The sequence below is a fragment of the Sorex araneus genome, chromosome 2, assembly GCF_027595985.1.
Source record: "Sorex araneus isolate mSorAra2 chromosome 2, mSorAra2.pri, whole genome shotgun sequence".
Taxonomy (NCBI): Eukaryota; Metazoa; Chordata; class Mammalia; order Eulipotyphla; family Soricidae; genus Sorex; species Sorex araneus.
The window spans coordinates 332,621,873-332,643,717 of NC_073303.1; the positions used below are offsets into that span (position 1 = coordinate 332,621,873).

General features: G+C 41.9%; 1 pseudogene; it reads left to right on the top strand.

Moving 5' to 3' along the window:
- Positions 1-402: 402 nt before the first annotated feature.
- On the top strand, positions 403-694 carry LOC129401878 (60S ribosomal protein L37a-like; annotated as a pseudogene).
- The last annotated feature ends 21,151 nt before the right edge of the window (positions 695-21,845 follow it).

Sequence of the window (21,845 nt, forward strand, 5' to 3'; positions counted from 1 at the left end):
AGGATAATGAATTTGTGGTATATATGCATGATGGAATATTATTCAGCTATGGAAAAGGTGAACATTTACAGTTTGTAGCAACCTGGGTGGAATTAGAGAGTATCATGTTAAGGGAAACAAAAAGAAAAAGATGAGCACCACTGTTTATGGCTCATTTGTGGAGTACAGAGGAAACAAGGGACTGGGTTGCACAATCCCCAATGGAAAGAACCCTCTGAGATAAGGTCCACAGGACTGTGGTTTGAGGGCTCTGGGGTGGGGTGGGTGTGCAGTCCTACTGGGACAATAGTATAGGGATCTCAGCACTCTGGTAGTGAGCATTGTTGCGTTGTCGAAGCACTGCACAGCACTGGTTCTTTTATTTCAAAACAATCATTGTACTTTCTGCTTGTTGATGTCGAGATGGCTAAACGAACCAAGAAGGTAAATACGGGACAGGTTAGGGCACCTCCTTCCTGAAGATGGTGAGGAAAATTGATATGAGCCAACACACCAAGTACACATGCTACTTCTGCGGCAAGACCAAGATGATGAAGGGAAGGACCGGAGGCATCTGGCAGTTGGTTCCTGCTTGGAAACTGTCACAAGAGGCACCTGGACCTACAATGTCACTTCTGCCATCAGAAAGCTGAAGGAATTGAAATATCAATCAGAAACATTTCTAGCCTATAACAAATGGGTTAATTTATTTTAAACAGAATTTAAAAAAGGATAACTGCAGGCTACTTTGGTTCATTTTAATAACTGTAGTTTTCTTTTTATTTTCCCATTTATTTACAAGACTTAGATATTCTAATTATGTAACTGATAGTAATGAGCAGGAGTACTTTTTTTTCGTTGTTCTGTTTTTTTGTTATTTGGGCCACATCCTGGCTCTGCCCTCAGGGATCAGTCATGGTGGACTTGGGACTGTATGTGGTCCGGGATTCCAGCATGGGTTGACCTAGTGCAAAGCAAGGGTCTTATCTGCCATACTATCTCTCTGGCCCCTGAAGAATGTACTTTGAACTCACTTTCACATCAGCTTTGTTTATATCTTTTTTGGTTATCTGCCTCTCTGACTCCACAGACTCATCAAACCAGAAAAGTTTTGTTATAAATGTTGTGTGATATACATACTGAAACACTAGGGTTTGCAAAAAAATAAAACAAAACTAGGAACCACGCTTAAAATAAAAGCTACTTTAATGTTGCTCTGTTGTTCCAATGTATGTGGCAACCTAGCCTCTTTATTTATATATTTTATGTAGCAATATAATTACACATTTTATGACTCAAGTCAGCTGAAAACTATAATCAGGGAATTTATTAACCCACTCAATCCAGAAGACACTCATATCAGACTTTGAGGAACGATCTTATACACACATAGGTAATCTCTCTTCATGGTGTATGGTCTTTTTGAGCACTATCCTCATGAGTGTGTAGGTTGATATCTGGATTCCAACTGCTCTACTATAAGCAGTGACAATAATATTGTAGCAGTAGCAGTGCCCACATATTAAGCGACTGTTCTGTGCTGGACTTTGATGCATATTTTTACTATGTTACATAATCTAGAACTATTGCACGACAAGGGTTATGCTCCATTTCACAGAAAAGGAAGTTAAGCTAAGAAATATTGAATGACTTGCTCAGATACTCAGACTATTGGGCTTCAGCAGGAGTGGGGAATTCCAAAGCTCTTACCCTGATCCATCCAGCATTTTAGTGGCTAGAAATGTCTTCCTGCAGTTTCTGGGGCCAAACAGACAACTCACAGGTGAACACAACTTGAAATTGTGTTCATTTTTTGTGCTAAGAAGTATAAATCATATATATATATACATATATGTATATATATATGAATGTGAGTAAAATGGCATAAGATCTGGGAATACTAGAGCCCATAAGTCCACTTGGCAGCTAGGAGCCCTCTGAAACTGGCCTGTATATTGTTCCAGCATGCTTTCTCTAGTGCCACTTGCTTAATTCTTTTATATCACCTAATCTGCCCCTGTAGCATAGATCTGATCACCCTGCCTTAGGTTTAGGTTTTCATTCTTTGAATCACTATAAAGCCATATTGACCATTAATGTTTTATTGAGATTTCATGTCATATGCTCCTGAGGACAGAATGAAGAGATGATTTGGGCTGGAGTGATAGAACAGTGGAGAGGGAACTTGCCTTGCATGCAGCCAACTCGGATTCCATTCCTGGCATCCTATGTGGTCCCCTGAAGCCCGCCAGGAGTGATCCCTGAGTGCAGAGCCAAGAGTAAGTCCTGAGCACCACTGGGTATGACAAGAAGAAGAAGGAGAAGAAGAAGGAGGAGGAGGAAGAGGAGGAGGAGGAGAAGGAGAAGAAGAAGAAGAAGAAGAAGAAGGAGAAGGAGAAGGAGAAGGAGAAGGAGAAGGAGAAGGAGAAGGAGAAGGAGAAGGAGAAGGAGAAGGAGAAGGAGAAGGAGAAGAAGAAGAAGAAAAGAGGGGAGGGGGAGAAGGAGGAGGGGAGAGGAGGAGGCGGGGAGAAGGAGACTATTGGAATTACCAACTGCAAAGAAGGAAGGAGCCTAGAGAGAGTTTTCATTCATTCCCTTTCTTTTCCTTGGTTGATGCTGTCACAGTGACGGAGTCGCATGTTGTTGGCCTGCTGTGGCACTCCCCAGCACTGTACTGCGGCCTCCTCTTAGTCACGGTGCGCTCACACATCCTAGTTCTGGCATTCACATGGTCAGCTGATTTACACGTGTGCTTGCACAGGGGCTGTCCTGGTCTTCATGCTCACACGTCTGTAATTGTTGCCCACATATGCCTGCCTATGCTGTTGGAGCTGGTACATTCTGCTGCAGCTTTGGGGATACCAGATGGCAGAGCTGCCGAGGCTGCCCTTGGTGTGGGGGACAGGCCCTGGGGATGAACTCCCAGTCTCATATGCAAGGGGGCACTTTGTGTTTGCCACTGAGACAACCCCAGAACCCCAAAGGAGTTCTTTAAAAAAAAAAAAAAACTGTAGCTTTATTGAAAGAGGTTTTTATTTTTTTTTTTAATGTTTTCTGTTTTTATTCTTAGGGAGGGAAGAAATATAGGGAAAGGGAGGGCTGGGGAAGGTGACCCTTTCGTTTCCTTGTTCTCAAACAGCAAGTACTATCCTGGGCTTCTGAGTGGCTGGTCCACTGAAGGGAACCTGGGACCCAGAACATCCAGGATGGTTCTGTTGGCTTTACACAAGCAAATCCTTTTCCGTGGGACAGAACATGCTCTGGGATGGGGGGATCAAGGGGGCACACAAGCATTTCATCTGTGGACAGCTCTGGCTGAAGGAACCTCAGAACAATGAATGGGAGGAAGAAATGGGGGGGAGCTGGGGAGAAGTGAGGCCCAAGGTTGAAGGATGAGGAGCACAGAAAGAGGAGGGGTGGCAGGGCCTCTTTCCGGGATAGCCCTGGAGGAGAGGGAAGGTCACCACAGAGGTCACCTCGAAAGGACCCAAGGCACTTCCTCCCCAGGTCAAACACGAGCAGTACAGGGACACTGGAGGGAGTGCAGGGCCCAGGGAGACAGGCTTTTAGTACATTGAAAGATACACGCAACCATTACCACAGTGAATTTTAGAACGTTTCTTCACCTTATGATGAACCCCTTCTCCCTACCAACTCTTAACCCCAACTACTTACCCCCTGTTCTTTTTTGGGCCACACCTGGAGGTGTTCAGAGGTTATTCCTGGCTCTGCATTCAGAAATCATGCCTGGTGATGCTCGGAGGACCATATGGGATGTCCAGCATAGAACCCGGGTCAGCTGTGGGCAAGCCCTACCTGCTGTACTGTCTCTCCCACCCCCTGCTCACCTCCAGTTCTATAGATTATCCTTTGTGTGTGCGTGTGTGTGTGTATGTGTGTGTGTGTTTGTGTGCATGTGTGTTTTGCTTTTGGAATCAGAACTGGTTTTTTGCTCTGGGGCTGGGCAAAGTAGTGCTCAGGGGATGCCATGCAATGCTGTGATTCAAACCAGGGTAGCAGCCACAGCCACATGCTATGTAAGTGTCTTAATTTTGTACTGTCTCTCTGGGATCCCCTTTTTTTGCATCACACCTGAGAATGCTCAGGGGTAACTCCTGGCTCAGTGGTATAGGATTGTTTCTAGTGCTGCTTTGGGGATTTTATGGCACAGGGATTCAAACCCATGGCTCCTGCATGCAAAGTGTTATTAAGGTATCTCTCCTATCATGCGTGCCAAAAGTAGATAATGGACCAAACATGATGACCTCTCAGTGTCTGTGTTGCAAGCCATAATGCCCAAAAGTAGAGAGAGAGAGAAAGTATATGGGGAATATTGTCTGCCATAGAGGCAGGGGGAGGGTGGGAAAAGGGGGTGTATACCGGGGATATTGGTGCTGGGGAATGTGCACTGGTGGAGGGATGGGTGTTTGATCATTGTGTGATGGTAACCCAAATATGAAAGCTTGTAACTATTTCACGGTGATTCAATAAAAATTTTTTTAAAAGAGGTATATCTCCTATCCCAGAAAGGTTCAGATGTTTTTATTTATTTTTTTCAGATGTTTCACTTATTTTTTATTTATTTTATTTATTGAGACTCTGTAGCTTACAATCACTTGTATCACTTGTAGTCCCGTTGATTTTCGATTTGCTTGAGTGGGCGCCAGTAACGTCTCCATTTGTCCCTGTTGCGAGCTAGTGCAGCTTACAATAAACTAGTGTAAGCTATGTAGCTTACAATAGTGTTCAGAATTCTTCTTTTCTTTCCTTTTTTTGCTTAGGTTGTTGTTGTTATTGTTACACCTGGTGACAGTGTTCAAGGCTTACTCTGACTCTGCACTCCCTGAGATGCTTGTGGGGCCATATGGAATGCTGAGGATTGAACCTGGGTCAGTCACATGCAAGGCAAAAGCCCTACCTGCTGTATAATTGTTCTGTCCCCTGTTAAGAATTCTTGATGCAAAGTATAAACCATGGTCTTCAGGAATTTGCCTGGAGTTAGTTTTGCAAGGAGCTTCATTTCTTCTGTACAGCAGAAGTATAGTCACTTGTCATGAGAAGTCCCACTAGACTTTTCCCCACACCGTGAAGTTACACCTCCAACTTTTCCGCATTCTCTCAGATGAGTTACTGTATTTGTCATCTTGAAATATTATGTTCCTAATAATCCACATGTAAATCACACTACAATGTGTAAGTCTTTCTTATTAATTTGACTCCTACAGCAACACCGGAGCTAGGCAGGTAATTATCATCACTGTCTTCCTCATCACCGCCTTCTTGCTGAGGAGGAATCTCAGTTCTGGGCAGTGAAGTAGCTTGTCCAAGATAAAACCACTAGGGAATGATGGAGCCAGGCCTAGAATCCAGCCTCCATCCCAGCTCTCTGCGGCCTGTTGGCATTTTACCACACAGCATGCCCTGCGGTGTCCCTGACACGGTGATAGACATTTCCTCTTAAAAATATTTGCACACTTGAAATTAATTATACCTAAGATATTCACTTGATATGTTTTCTCACTTTTTGTACTTTTTTCCAAACATATTATTTGAGAACCTCAATGGAGGGCCATTTTTCTTGGCACTTTGTCACCCTTTTGGGGTCAGTAGTAGAAGGACAAAAAGCCCTTATAGTAAATTTTAAAGGTGCTTGGTTACACTAATATATAGTAAAATTTGGCCAGATTATTTTTGGTCTTATAAAAATTCTGCAAGTTGAGTTTACTGCTTAAAAAGTTTGAGGGCTATTTTTTATATTTGTTTATTTGGTTTTTGGGCCTCACCCAGCTGTGCTTGGGGCTTACTTCTGGCTCTGTGCTCAGGGATCACCACTCCTGGCAGTATCGGAGGACCATATGGGATGCCAGAGATCAAATCAGGCTCACTTACCTGCAAGGCAAATGACCTACTTGGCTGTACTATTGCCCTAGCCCAAGTTCTTTCTTTTTTTAAAATTTTTTTATTAGTGGATCACTGTGGGGTACAGTTACATACTTACAAACTTTTGTGCTTGCGTTTTAGTCATACAGTGATCACGTACCCATCCCTCTACCAGTGCCCATTCTCCACCACCAATGAGTTGTTTCTTTTTTTAAAGGTTTATCTCTTTTGGTGAGGAGTTGTGGGTTAAACCCAATGGTGTTTAGGATATACTCCTGATTCTCTGCTCAGGGCTCACAGTTGGCAGTGTTCAGGGGACCATACATAGCACTAGGGATTGAATGGGGGTTGACTGTATGCAAGGCAAGTGTCATGCTTAACCCCTATACTATCTCTCCAGCGCTATTTTTTCCAGCATGAGTTTTAGAAAAATCTAGATAGATTGAAAAGAGGGAATATGCTGGCAACACCGTGTTTTGTGCCTTAGTGAATCTGAATACAAGCCACATGAAAGCAATTTAATTTTCTTCTGAATCTTGTATGGGAGGGTAAGTCAATATAATTTGCTCTCTGAGACTTTGATTCCATCCCACAATACACCCTCATCAACACAGAAAAGGGATCTGAACTATATTACTGTGGAGGAGAGGCATTAGTAATCAAAGCACATGGACGAGTGTTAAATGGAAAGAGTGCATTCCTCACAGAATATCTGGTACAGAGGACATGCATCAAAAGCATAAAGGCAATTTTATACTGTATATCGGGGGACTCAGTTTGGGATTTTATTATTTAGGAAAAACGGGAAACATTGAATGCATGGAGGAAAAAAGAGACTAAAAGGCATTTGGAAAGAGGCTGAGAGAGGAATTTTAAGAAAGATAAAAAAAAACTGAGAAGAATAAAAAATAAATGGACTCATCATAATTAAAAGTCTTTTCCCCAAACCATTTCTAACGTGAGCTATTTCATCTATGAACGCTGTTTTTTCTTTTGCAGAGTAAAGAGGGATGGGAGAAGAGGCGTTTTTGGCCCAGCATTATGGGAGCTACATGCAGCTCAGTACTTATCAGTGGCACCCAGGGTCCAACCAGGGCTTGCTTTATGGAGGGCAGATGACTAAACTCCTATGCGATCTCTCTGGCCCGGGTATATGGACTTTGAGACAATAAAATGACTGCTTGCTTCATATTAACATGCTTATTAGGGGCTGGAGCAATATCACAGCGGGTAGGGCATTTGCCTTGCACACGGCTGACCCAGGTTCAATTCCCAGCATCCCATATGGTCCCCTGAGCACTGCCAGGAGTTATTCCTGAGTGCAAAGCTGGGAGTAACCCCTGTGCATCGCCAGGTGTGACCCAAAAAGAAAAAAATGCTTATTAATTTTGTTTTTGTCTTACACTACACCCAGTGGCGCTGGGGGAGTCTATAGGATGCTGGAGATCAAATAAGGGCCAGCCATGCGCAAAGAAAGCATCTCACCTCCTATACTATCTCTCCAGCCCGTATACTAAAACATTTAAACATGGTTTTAGAAACTTCATTGTCAAATACAATTTAATACTAGTCGCCGATTAGACTTAGGAACTATAACCTGTGATAGAGGTAAAATATTGCATCTCAACCTCTTAAGAAATAGTTTGATTTTTTACACTTGACTCAAGTAAAAAAAAAAACTTCTAATTTTACCAGAGATATATACGAAATATGAAATAAAAACCAAAGGACTACATTAAAATATTCTTCCAAATCTATAACTTGCCATTTCAGCACACTGGACTTAGAATCCACTTTTACTTAGAAAATTCATCACGATTTTGACTACTGGGGGCTGGAGTGATAGTACAGTGGGTAGGGCGTTTGCCTTGCATGCAGCCGACCCAGGTTCGATTCCCAGCATCCCATATGGTCCCCTGAGCACCGCCAGGAGTAATTCCTGAGTGCATGAGCCAGGAGTAACCCCTGTGCATCGCAGGATGTGACCAAAAAAGCAAAAAAAAAAAAGATTTTGACTACTGTTCTACTCACCTATCTTTTCCTCCCTCCCTCATTCCCTCCCTCCCTCCTCACTCCCTCCCTCCCTTTTTTCCTTCCTTCCTTCCTTCCTCCCTCCCTCATTCCCTCCCTCCCTTTTTTCCTTCCTTCCTTCCTTCCTTCCGTCCTCCTCCCTCCCTTTTTTCCTCCCTCCCTCCCTCCCTCCCTCCCTTCCTTCCTTCCTTCCTTCCTTCCTTCCTTCCTTCCTTCCTTCCTTCCTTCCTTCCTTCCTTCCTTCCTTTCTTCTTTCCTTCCTACCTTTCTTGGTTTCTTTCTTCGTTTTTTCCTACCTTCCTTCCTTCCTTTCTTCCTTCCCACACTGTTTTGTACTCAGGCCTCTGTGCTCAAGGATCACTCCTAGCAGGGGTCAGGGAAACATATGTGGTGTTGGGGATCAAACCTGGTCATCTGCATGCAAGGCAAACACCTTACCTGCTGTACTCTCTCTCCTGTCCTCCAAAATGTGTTTTATGGTTTGGTTTTTGAGCCACACTTGACTGCTCAGGGTTTATTCCTAGCTCTGCACTCAGGGATTACTCTTGGCTGGGCTTGGGGGACCATCCGTGGTGCCAGGAATCAAATCTGGCTTGACTGCCTGCAAGGCAAGCGCCCTACCCACTGTACTATCTCTTTTGCCTTCCAAACTGTGTTTTTGTTTTAAATGACAGTAGATGCTGCAGCCATAGTTTAAATTTATAGAATATATCAACAATTTAATTTATCTGAGTCATAAAAATATTTTATAAAAATATATGATTGCTAAAGAAATATGCTCATGTTGATTAAAACTCACACGTAGTTAAAGCAATTTAGCAATTGAACATTATCACCCAACTCGAAACAATCTGTCTTTGTTGTAGGACCTGATCTAATCTCCAGCAGCAAACAGGATTCATTGGTTCATTATACTAAGATAACAGCTGTTAGATTGTGCATGCTTGGTGACTATCAAGCATGGGTATTAAGGGACCCAGAGGCCAGTGGAACAATTTTTAATAAACTCAATCAGTCCTTATTACAGAGTGATAATAAATACTTTTATAGAAATAGTTTTGACCTCATCACAGAGTTTATATTACTCAAATCTGAATGGTCACATTTGAATTATCAAATCTATTTTATGTATAATATATCAATAAAATATTAGTTTTGAAAGCATCACAAGTGACTTATGATAAGTAATTATATTCCAGTTTACAGACAAGAAAAACTGGATAGAGATACTTAGTGATTTTTCTAGGTCACATTAATAGAAAGTGGCAAGTTCAAGTTGGTACCAAAGTGTTCTGGGTTTAAATTCAGGACTCTTCCCACTGTACCATGATGCCTATGTTGGAAAACTCTCCTGTTCTCCAAAATATGTTAAAAACAAATTTTAACACATTTAACACAGAAATCAAATCTGGCTTGACTGCATTCAAGACAAGCGCCCTGCCCACTGACCTATCTCTTTGGCATAAATTAGGAATCTAAAGTCATTCTAGTTCTCATGATTATAAAGAAGATGTGGGGCCTGGGATGAAGCTCATCGGTAAAATGGATAATTTGTATATATGTGACCCTTGATTTGATTTCCCTACACCAAAATAGCTAGCTATGAGACGTGGATCCTCTGATTCCCCTATCTACTTTCTTATTTATGTGGGGTCCAGTGTCCATCTAACTCAGTGAGGTTATTGCCAGAGAATATGTACAGTTCCCAAATTTGGTTTCTCAGACGTTTCTTCATTATCTCAAACTGATCCAGGCTTTATTCCCTCCGTGTTGGCAATGGCACCACTTCCAGACACTCAGCAGTAAGAAATGGAGACTTAAAAGGAAAGAATTGACCTTTTAAAAAAGGTTATTCTTCTTGACTTTTTACATTTACTAAATTCATGGCAGCTTTCATAGGACATATATACTTATTTACCAACTATTCACTATGACCAGTGTTTAGTGTTTTGTGCATGTCATCTGATGTCATTTTGTCCCCACAATAATTCAGTGAAACACTGTCGGACTGTCGCTTAGATTATGATTTAAGTTAAAGATGAGGAAACTACAACTTGATGCAATTTAAATAATCTGCTTAAGATCTTGAGGTTTGGAGACATAGTACAGGAGTTAACATGCTTACCTTGCATGTGGCCATCCTTGGCACCATATATGGTCCTCTGAGCACCACAGGAGTGACCCTGAATACAGAGCCAGAAGTAAATTCTGAGAACTGCTGAGTGTGACTTAATACCTCTCCCTACAAAATAAATATCATGAGGCATGAGCTGGATGCAGAATTCAATCCCAGAAAGTAAGACTGCAGAACACAAGTTATTTACTCCCTTTCCTTGGAGCATGAAATGATTCAATCTATCTCAAAAAAAACCTCTAACCTCCACACTTTCAATCATGTCAAAGGTCTCTTCAAAGATCTGACTCCATTGGCAAAGAAACAAAAGCAAAATAAACTAATGGTGGGCCGGAGTGATAACAAGTGGGTAGGGTATTTGCCTTGCACATAGCTGACATGGATTTGATCCCTGACATCCCATATAGTTCACCCGTGCACCGCCAGGAGTAATTCCTGAGTGCAGAGCAGGAGTAACCACTGGCATTGCCATATGTGACCCAAAAAGTAAAATAAATAGATAAATAAATAAATAAAATGTGATTATATCAAATAAAGACTTTGCACTGCAAAAGAAATGATGGCTAAAATAAAAAGATTACCTACTGAATGGAGAAAATATTTGTATTCCATTTATCTGACAGAGATAATATCCAAGATCTGTAAAAGTCACACAATTCAGGGCTGGAGTGATAGCACAGCGGGTAGGACGTTTGCCTTGCATGCGACCGACCCGGGTTCGAATCCCAGCATCCCATATGGTCCCCTGAGCACCGCCAGGGGTGATTCCTGAGTGCAGAGCCAGGAGTAACCCCTGTGCATCGCCGGGTGTGACCCAAAAAGCAAAAAAACAAAACAAAAAAAAGTCACACAATTCAATAGCATCCTCCCAAAAAACCACAACTCCATCAAAAAAGAGGCTAGAGGGATAGAACAGTGGTTAAGGCACTTGCCTTGCATCTGGCTGCAGTAGGTATATACCCTGAGCTTAGAGCCAGATGTGGCCTCTCAACACTACCAGGTGTGCCCCACCAAAAAAATTAAATAAATAAATAATGGGGAGAGAAACTGAATAGATACTTTCTCAAAGAAGAAAAAGTGCTCATCATCATTCATCAGGGAATTTTAAATCAAAGCAACAATGAGATATCATCTCATACTTGTCAGAATGGAAAATATAGAGATTACAATCAGTGCCAGTTGGGAGGTAGTGATAAAAAGGGAACTTCTTTCGCTGTTGGTAGGATTAAGAGGCTAACATGTATCTCTCTCTCTCTTTTTTTTTTTTTTTTTTTTTTGCTTTTTGGGTCACACCCGGTGATGCACAAAGATTTCTCCTGGCTCATGCACTCAGGAATTACTCCTGGCGGTGCTTAGGGACCATATGGAATGCTGGGAGTTGAACTCGGGTCGGCCGCGTGCAAGGCAAATGCCCTACCCTCTGTGCTATTGCTCCAGCCCCACATGTATCTCTTTAGCTTTGCAGTAGTCATGCAAAGTTTCCTTAGTAGGAAATATACAAACTTTATAAAAAAAAACTATAAAAAATTTCTATATTTAGGTGAATTCTGACTCTTCTTTGTAGAGTCAGGCAATTTTATAGAGCTGTCACAAATAGCTACAGCCAAATTCAACATCATTTTATCCCTGATCTGGTGATAAACGTTTTCAAAGCTTTGACCTTGAATTATTTGGGATTTCTGATCCCAAAATGGTTCTCAACCTTCCCTCATTGGGTCCAACCTAATGTTTGATTAGTTGTGCTCAAAAAAAAGGATGATGCTTTGGAGCAGGAGAGATAGTAAAAGGCTTGAGGTGCTTTCTGTGACAAGGCCGATCCCGGTTAGATTCCTGATACCACGTATTGTCCTCTGAGTACTTACAGGAGTGATCCCTAGCGCAGTCAGGAGTAATCCCCAAGCAATGCCAGGCCAGGTGTGGCCCAAACAACAAAGAGAAAAACCCAAACTGGTATTTTGTATATCTCTGTACCAGTTGTGCAGGATCAGTGTTATTTATTCTCTTTCTGTCTGGTATCCCTGGGCTATTTAAAAATATTATTTTTGCAATATTATTTTAAGTTCTTATATATATATATATATATATATCCAGAATCATGGCAAAAAGTTATTCAAAAAAGTGGTTGATCCCTTTCTAAGATTGATATGATGTGAAAGCACCAGGAATGTTTGACTTAACAAATTCTGGGAAAACACTAATCAAGACACTAATCAGAAATTAAGGAATCAAAATACCATCTGATGAGGTCAAAGGTTGTGCTTATGTTTTTATTTGTTTGTTTCTTAAGCCACACTTGGCTGTGTTCAGAGCTTCTGTCTGCTCTGTTTTCAGGGGATCACTCCTAGCCTGGCTCAGGAACATCATTCTGTCTCTGACTCCAGAGGCTGTGTTTTTGAAGTAAGCCTTCCTGAACAGAGAGCAATGAGGTAGCATTTGGAAGGTTGAAGCTAATTACTGAGTATTTTCAGGACAAGATTTGCCCAAAAAATTTACATGACTTGGACCTTACTCATGACAAAATGCACCCTGTGGTAATGTCAGTTTGTGATTACAGCTCACACTGTTGTCAAGACTGATGGCAATTTGCTTTGTCTATTGGAGCGATAGCACAACAGGTAGGGTGTTTGTTTGCCTTGCACATGGCCAACGCAGGTTCAATTCCTCCTTCCCTTTTGGAGAGCCCGGCAAGCTACCGAGAGTTATCCTGCCCGCCCGGATGGCAGAGCCTGGCAAGTGGTGTATTCAATATGTCAAAAACAGTAACAACAAGTCTCACAATGGAGACATTACTGGTGCCCGCTTGAGCAAATCGATGGGAGGACAGTGCTACAGTGCTATTCTGTGTTGTTTAAAATGACAATGAAGAGTGACTAGGGAGATAGTACAGGGCTAAGGGCATAGGCTTGGTCTTCAATCCTCAGCACTGTATGACCCTTGATTATCATCCCAAGCACAGCTGGGATGGTCCTGGTGGTCTATGGCACTGCAAGGCCTGAGCAGCACCGCATCCACAGACCCTCGCATTGAACCTCAGGCCTAATATGCTAAGAATTACTAAGAGTGGCCCCCTGGTTCTCTGAGCACTGCTCAGGAGGTATACAAGAATCATACAAGAATCAGATTCTCACGCTCAATAATAGCAACAAATCTACCAAATACAGACGATGAAAATAATGACCCAAGAGTTCAAATGACTTGGGGGGAGGGGTCAATAAATTGATTGCAGGCAGCATTAAAAAATACATAGAAGAAGTTTGGCAGTCTATTTACCTGCTCAGTAGATATCTCCATTAGAAAAGTAAAATTTCTGAAGAATCCCCAGTGTGAATTGTAAAAGCTCATGGAGGTAATATTAACCAGTGAAGGTAGTTTTGGAAAAGGCACTAGGGGTAAGAAAGGCATTAAAGTTGAATGATATTACAAATATGAGCCACCAGTCCAAGAATGTCTTAAATTTAAAATTTTAATGGTAAAAAATAAAAAAATTTATTTGGAAAACAAAAAAAACAACTGAAAACTCCCCCTCAGTTATATTATTATCAGGATTTTTTCTGGCTTCACATATATTTGTTCCCTTTTTATTTTAATTTTTTAAAATCTAAACACTATAGCTTACAAAGTTGTTCATACTGTAATTGTTTTGGTCATACAACGTTGCAACACCAACCTCACCACGAATGTGACAATCCTTCCACCATCGTTCCCCATTTCTCACCCCCTACCCCAAGCCTGCCCCCTTAGCAGGCACAACATAATCTATTTTATATTGTTTGCTACAACAAAATGGTAAATGGAATTATTAAAAAATAGTCCACTCAAAGAACATTTGGGATAATCACTGTAACTCACAGTGGTGATATTAAAGTCATTGTCTGAGGATTTACTGAGCTGTTTGTTGCTCGTTGAGCCTCCTGTGTTATTGTTTTAATTACTGAGCCTAGTAAGCTTCTGCACCATTTTCCCCTCTTGTCTACTGTGCTCCTACTAGGTGTCAGTACTATGGCATTTGGAGGCATATGCAGCCCTGTGCTCCAAGAACTATATAATGGGGATGATTCAGCCCAAAGTTTTCAGCCTGAAGGCCAGTGTGCCGGGGAGTTTCAGCCATTTGGTGTCTTTTCTAAGATTAGTCCTCCTTTTTTGACTTTTGGTTGCTTTTGCGCTACACTTGGCTGTGCTTAGAGCTTACTTCTGGATCTGTGTTCGGGGATTACTCTAGCAAGCTCAGGGGACCGTCTGGATTGCCGGGGATCAAGCCTGGGTTGCCTTATCTCTGGTACTCTCTTTCATTCTCTATCCTCCAAGATTTCTTTTTAAGTCAATAAATAATTGTTGGTTGTTTGATGGATGTATGGAACGGTGGACTGGTCGGTGGATGGGTGTGTGGTTGGATGGATCGATGGGTGCGTGCATTAATGAGTGGATGGATGAGTGGGTGGGTGGACGAGTGGGTGAATGAATTGATGAAGGCAGTATGAGTCTCAGTTCAAAATTTCAGTGAGGGGATAGGCTGGAGCTATAATATAGTGGGTGAGGTGTTTGCGTTACTCAGGGCCAAACCAGGTTTGATCCCCGGCATCTCATATGGTCCCTTGAGTAACGCCAGGAGTTATTTCTGAGTACAGAGCCAGGAGTTACTCCTGAGCATTGCCGGGTGTGGCCCCCAAACAAACAAAAACAGTAACATTTCATTCAGGGATTCGCAAAGCCCTCCAGCCAGTTTCCTAGTTCAAACTGTGTGTTGTAGTTTAGTGCCACTGTGCTGCCATCTAGTGCTAGCATGAGCTACCCTAGGAAAAGCGCTAACCAAAACCAAAACCAAAAATGTTTGAATGCAAAATGAAAAAACAAATATCCCAACCTTTTCTAGTCAAGCAGTTTATAATTACCTACCATATCTCTCTCTAATAATAACACCCATTTCATTAATTATTTATTAATTTTTATTTATTTGTTTGTTTTGAGGTCACACCCAGCTATACTAAGGGCTTACTCCTGGCTCTATACTCACAGGATCATGCTTGGCGGGCTTGGGGGGTGGAATAAGGGGTCCATTCATGCGCAAGACAAGTGCCCTCCCCATTATACTATCATTCTAGCCCCAGCCCATGGTTTTTAAAAAATGTTAAAACTATCTCTTTTTTTTCAAGATATATAGGTGAAAATAATTTTATTGCTTTTGTACTTTTTTTTCATGTTTGGTATTTAGGCACAGAAATGCTCAAGGGTAACTTCTACTTCTGCACTCTGGAATCACACCTTGCAAATCTCATGGGAGTACATTGGGTGCCAGAGATAGAACCCAGATCAGCTGTATGCAAGGCAAGCACCCTACCCTCTGTACTATCGCTCTAGTCCTGATACTTTATTTTTTAAAAAACATGAGTTGCCTCCTTCCTTTCCCTTACCCCTGTACCAATACTGTCTGAATTAGCAAAGAGCTATTTATCTTGGGAAAAAATTATGAAAATATAGTTTCAACATCTAGAAAACCAGGAGGGAAAAAAAAAAGACTCCACATCCCTTAAATAAACTATTGTATAATAGCATTTTGGGCGCTGAAGGGAATTAGCTTGAGACATACTGGCCTGAGGTGTTAGGAAATCTTTCCTCAAGGGCCTTGTGTTTGCTTTTCGTGGTATGTTTGGGAACTCCAGAAGTGCCCAGGTATATTTTTACGCTTGAATGGGACTCAAGAGTCCTGTGGAAAAGGAGGCGAATTCTTTTCACTACCTGCCATATCTGATAGACTCAGGAGTAGGGAAGAAATGTGACTGGAACAAGATTGTGAAAAGGCTCCATATATTGAAGGGTCTGGAGAATGGCCTGGGTCTTCAACTCATGAAAGGAAGTACAACCACATTCAAGAGGGAGCTGCTTAAAGTCCATACTGGTCTCATCCCAAATACGCTCCCAGAAACATCCAGAATAATGTTGAACCAAATACATTGTTTGCATATCCTGCAACACAGTCAATTTTGATGCATAAAATTAACTATCACATGTGCCTTGTGTGGGCATTTTTTTTTTTTTACCCATTGTGTTGGACTCTCAATGGCCTCTTTTATTCTGTTGACTCATGTACTTCAGTTCTGAGAAACTTTATTCAGCTTTTTCTTTGAACACTCATATATTTTATTTGTTCTCTTATTTCTGGAACGCCTGCTATTTCAATTTTTAGAAAATCTAGTTGTACTTCCAATACTTCTATTTTTCCTGTTTTTTCATCTTCCTTTACCTTGTTTTCTCAAAGGTCTCTTTAGTTGTTTTTCTTTCAACCCTTAATTTATTAAGTTTTCACTTTTGCAACTGTGGTTTTTTAATTCTGAGAATTATTTTTCCTTTACAGGATTTTGACCCTATTCAAATAGTTACTTCTTCCTGTTTCATTTACCAATACCTTTTCTTAGACATCTTTTCAAAGTGTTATTTTCTCTTATAAGACTCTTCCTCCAATTTCTTTTTCTACTTAGTTCTTTGATTTCCATTACTCATGTTAGAGCGTTCCCTCAGTTGTTAGTAATCCTTGGTTGTTTTCATATCCTCATAAGTAAGGAATTAAAAAACTACTTTTGAGCTCTGAGGGAGGCGGTCAGGGGGAGGAGAAATGTGTTTGAATGTGACTTTCACAATGAGGGGAACTGGCCGGATTGTATAGTTGGGAATCAGTCAGTATGTCTAGATCTTTTTTATTTGGCTGGTCAAAATTTTTAAAGTAAACTTTTTTTTAACCTTTCTTAAGGACAGGACCTCGAGTTGCTGATTAAAAGATATTAAGGTATCTCAGGATCTAAGGCAAAGGTTTCCCAAATCTTTTCTCTGAGCACTCTGTGCCCTGTTCTATTTCCTATGTGTGTTTGAGGCAGTGGCCTCCTGCCCATTATTAGCCCACTGGGCTATATTCAGTTGAATGCTGGGGCCCAAGGGTGCATTGCTACTCAGGTTCTGCTGTGCTGGGGCCCACGTGATGTCAGACAGTGAGCCGGGGTGAGCTGCATGCAAGCAGGAGCCCTTACCTCTGACTGCCTCCCTCACCCTCAATGCCCTGCCTTTGAGATTGCGGGGTGTCCTTGATTGTAATCTCGCCAAAAAAATAAACTTTCCTGATCCAGCAGAGCTGGATAGGGACAGCGGCCCCACTCTGCTAGGGGAGAGAGTGCAGGGGTCCAATACTGCATGGATTCTCACTGTTCATCTCGTGCTCAGGTTCTCTCCACTTCCTTATGTTGCTTCCACAGGTGTCAGATACTGCACCTGAGCCTGCTGGTGATACAACATTAAAAAATAGAGTGGAGGTCAGCTTTCCCTGCTATTAACTTGAAATACAAGTTCGAGGGCTTGCTAAGTCATTCATCACTCCATCTGTGGTCTAGCTTTAAAGTCCTGTTTCTATTGCCTCCTTTCTGCCTCTATCTATCTTTGTTGCCTCATACCTTTATGACAATGATTTTATTGTCGCTTTAGTAGTGCTGCATAAAAATCAAGACAGATACCTCTATGTGAAACACTATCTGGAAAACTTTCTGTAGAATTAATTGCCTTTTCTGTTTATGAATTTTCTGTTCATTTTGAAATTGTTGAAATATTTTAGGGCTTTTTTTTCTGTAGCCAGATATAATTAACATTGTGTTATGAATTTTTTTCATTGTTTCCAAACTTAAGAAATCTTTTTCCTATGTTCAGATTAGCTAAATATTTATGTAGTTCTAACCTAAATAAAATTGCCAAGCAGTAATGTTTTCTGTTTTTGGTGGTTTTTTGGCACTGGCTCCCCACCTTCTATTGGTGGTGTCTACTGACCCCTCTTCAGTGTCCCACTGCTTTTCTCAATCCCCATGATGTCATTTTTTTCACTGATATTCCCAGCCAAACCCTTTTCTTTCCTTCTATGGTAGCCCCAATGCTTCAGCACTTTCCTAGTCACTTTAATCACAGCAAAACTTACCTGTTCAATTTTTTTGTTTTATTCTCTCTCTATCTCTCTGTCTCTGTCTGTCTCTGTCTTTGTCCGTGTCTCTGTGTCTCTATGTCTCTGTCTCTGTCCGTCTGTGTGTCTGTCTTTTTCTCTCTCTCCTTCTCTCTCTCTCTCTCTCTCTCTCTCTCTCTCTCTCTCTCTCTCTCTCTCCTCCTTCCCTTTTTTCTTTTGGTGCCAGGGATGAAATTCAGTGCCTCATGCACACAGAGCAAAGCTCTACAGCTTTATCACTGAACTCTTCCTCAGCCCTGGTTCTTTCGCTCACTCCCTCCAGGGGTCTTGGGCCCTTCCCAGCAGTTCTTGGGAAGGCACGCGGTGCTGAGGTTTAAAGCCAGGATCTGACACATACAAAAACATGCTCTGCAGTTTGAACCACGTCCCTTTGACACTGCTAGCTTACTCTGCTAGGAAAAGGCAGCAAGGAATGTTTTAGAAGAATTTACATTCAATATCAAAAACAGTAACAAATCTCACAATGGAGATGTTACTGGTGCCCACTCGAGCAAATCAATGACCAACCAGATGACAGTGCTACAGTGCTACTTACTTATACAATATGGTGTGATAGACATTATCAGTCCTGTTTCATAGATGAATAAATTGAGGCTTAGAGAGGTTCAGAGTGACTTGCTCAAGATTGCAAGTAATCAAAGTGCTGTAACACAGCGAGCTGAAGTGATAGCACAGTGGGTAGGGCGTTTGCCTGCACGAAGCCGACTGGGGTTCGATTCCTCTGGCCCTCTCGGAGAGCCCGGCAAGCTATTGAGAGTATATCGCCCACATGGCAGAGCCTGGCAAGCTCCCCATGGTATATTCGATATGCCAAAAACAGTAACAACAATTCTCACTTGGAGACGGTACTGGTGTCCACTCGAGCAAATCGATGAGCAATGGGATGACAGTGATAAAGTGATAATACAGCAGCTTTGTTTTGTTTTGTTTGGGGGCCACACCTGGTGGTACTCAGGGAATACTCCTGGCTCTGTGTTTAAGAGTTGATCTGGGGTCGTGCTTTGGGGGCCACAAGAGGTGCTGGGGATTGAACCAAGGCCTCCTGCAGGCAAATATGTGCTCAGCCCTGGAGTGATCTCAGCGGCCCCACAACAGAATTTTAAGTACCACGTATTAAATCCCTGTGCTAGAAAATATTTACCATGCCTACTCACACATTAGAACATTAGAAAGGTGTTTTAGAAACAATCCTTTAACTAGGGCCGGAGCGATAGCACAGCAGGTAGGGCGTTTGCCTTGCACGCGGCCAACCCGGGTTCGATCCCCGGCATCCCATATGGTCCCCCAAGCACCGCCAGGAGTAATTCCTGAGTGCAAAGCCAGGAGTAACCCCTGAGCATCGCTGGGTGTGACCCAAAAAAAAGCAAAAAAAAAAAAAAAAAAAGAAACAATCCTTTAACTAAAACAGTGAGCCCAGCAGTCAGATACAACAAAAGTTTTAGGCAGCCAGGACTTTCACTTCCATTTAGGGATCCCTTTCTCCTCCAACTACCCTTACAGAAAGCCGTGTCTATTTGGCATTTTAAACTTTGTAGCTAAAGATTATAAAAATAAAGCCATCTGTGACCATGAAAATCTCTGTGAAAACTGCATTCTAAACTCTAGCAATGAGTCGGGAAAGACTGGTTCTTAAGCAGTGTACTTGGATAGGCTGGCGTGTTACGAGACACATACTTGAGCCAATTCTCCATTTCACTTTGTTTTTCAATTCCAATAGGATTTTTATTCTTCATGGTAACAAATGATACCAAAATCACAAGGCATCTTCTCTGACTATTTCCATTTAAGGCTATATAAACACACAGTTTTGATGATTTAATACACATTTTTCATCCTTACTGGGCTAAGTTGATTTCCAAAGAAGAATAGCAGAGGATTCCAAATCTTCTCCAGAGAGGTAGTATTTTCTCTCCTGTAACTGAGAATACTCAGATCTTCACCTCTGACACCAAGTTGATCAGATATTCCAGTTTCTCTCTCTCTCTCTCCCCTCACTCTCCCCCCTCTCTTTCTCTCTCTCTCTCTCTCTCTCTCACACACACACACACACACACACACACACTCCATGCACATACTCCATACATAAAATTGTTAAAGAACTATGTGCATTGTAGGTGACACCAAAATAAAGGGCACAGTCTCTCTATAAAGAACTTATGGACTAGAGAAGATAAAAACAATACGTTAAAAAATAGAAGAAAATACATTTTAAAAATCTATTCATGGGTCAGGGAGATAATGTAAAGGATATGAGTGCATGCATTATATGCTGAAACCTCAGATGACATCGCCGGCATGGAATGGTTTCCCAAACACTGCTGAGAGTGACCTCTGAGCACCAACACAGGAGCAGCCCCTCCCACTCAAGCACCACTGGGTGTGGCTCAAAAACAAAACAAAGCAAAGTTCTCCAAAATCCTTTCCTGTAGGATTTTATTTCTTTCATCATGGAAAGCGTAGGGACTGCAGCCTCTTTGTTGCTCCTTTCTGACTCCCTCACCGTCACCATAAAAAAACAAAAACAAAACCCTGAATCTTCTGCTGAATCGCAATGACTAGCACTCAGGGAGCTTTTCAGGCCAAAAACTTCTTGTGGTTTGTCTAAGTGCACATGTCTGTCCCCATCTCTCTGCCCAAATCCAGTCTGTCCTCGGGCACTCCCTGTTCGAACTCCAAAATTCAGTAGCCCATCTTGTTTTTCACTGCTCCCACACCCAGCACCATCGCTTCTTACTTGGGCCTGTGCACCACTTCCTGAATGGACTCTTTGATTCTATTTATTCTTTTTTTTTCTTCCAAAATAGGGGCCACATTCAGTGGTGCTAGGAGGCTGGGGTCACTGCTGGTGATGCTTTGTCCAGCAATGAAGGCCTGAAGATTTGTTACTTTTTTGAGCCTCAAGCTCTGCTGTGTGGGTGGGATACTCTCGTAGCTTGCTGGGCTCTTTGAGAGGGATGGAGGAATTAAACCTGGGTCGGCCACATGCAAGGCAAACACCCTACCTGCTGTGCTACCGCTCCAGTCCAATAATAATAATAATAATAATAATAATAATAATAATAATAATAATAATAATAATACTCTATCATGGTGTCAGAGGCTCAATTAGTAAAGCATTTTTCTAGCATGCACAAGTCAGAGTTGGATCCCTGGTGCCACACAGCATTGCCAAATATAACCCAGTGTCCTCCCAAGCACCACCTGGTCCAAGCACTGCTGTGCTTGTCCAAGCACTGAGCTAACAGGCCCCCATATCCAAAATGAGAACTGTTGGGGGTAGCCAGGGGTGGTCTCTTGAACATTACTGGGTGTGACCCATATAACAAAAGTATTGTGTTGTATAGTTGAAAGTTTCTAAGGGAACGTATCAAAAAACATCTCATCATAAGAAGAAAACAATAAGATGAGGTGGTTGATGTACAGGAATACTTCATTTCATTGTGCTTTGTGTTTTCTTGTTTGTTTGTGCTTTAGTTTGTTTTGTCACACAGGTGACTTATAGCACCTTTAGACTATGGAGAGATGCTGAAAGGGCTGGGCACCCACTTTTCCTGTACAAGGCTGGGGTTTGATTCCTGGTACCTCATTGTCCCCTTAGCACTGCCTGGATGACCCGCCACCCCAAACCTTTCGCCTAGCCCAGAGTCAGAAGCCCTGAGCACTGCTGAGTGTAACAGCAAACAAACAAACACAAAAATGAAAGACTGGATCCGGGTAGATTGAAAGTTTTAAGAGGATAAATTTGATGCTAATGTAGACCTTGTAGTTTACAATCTTTTTATTGTTGTTGTTCCAAGATAAAGCTTATTACTGCTGAAAAATTATTCTATTGTC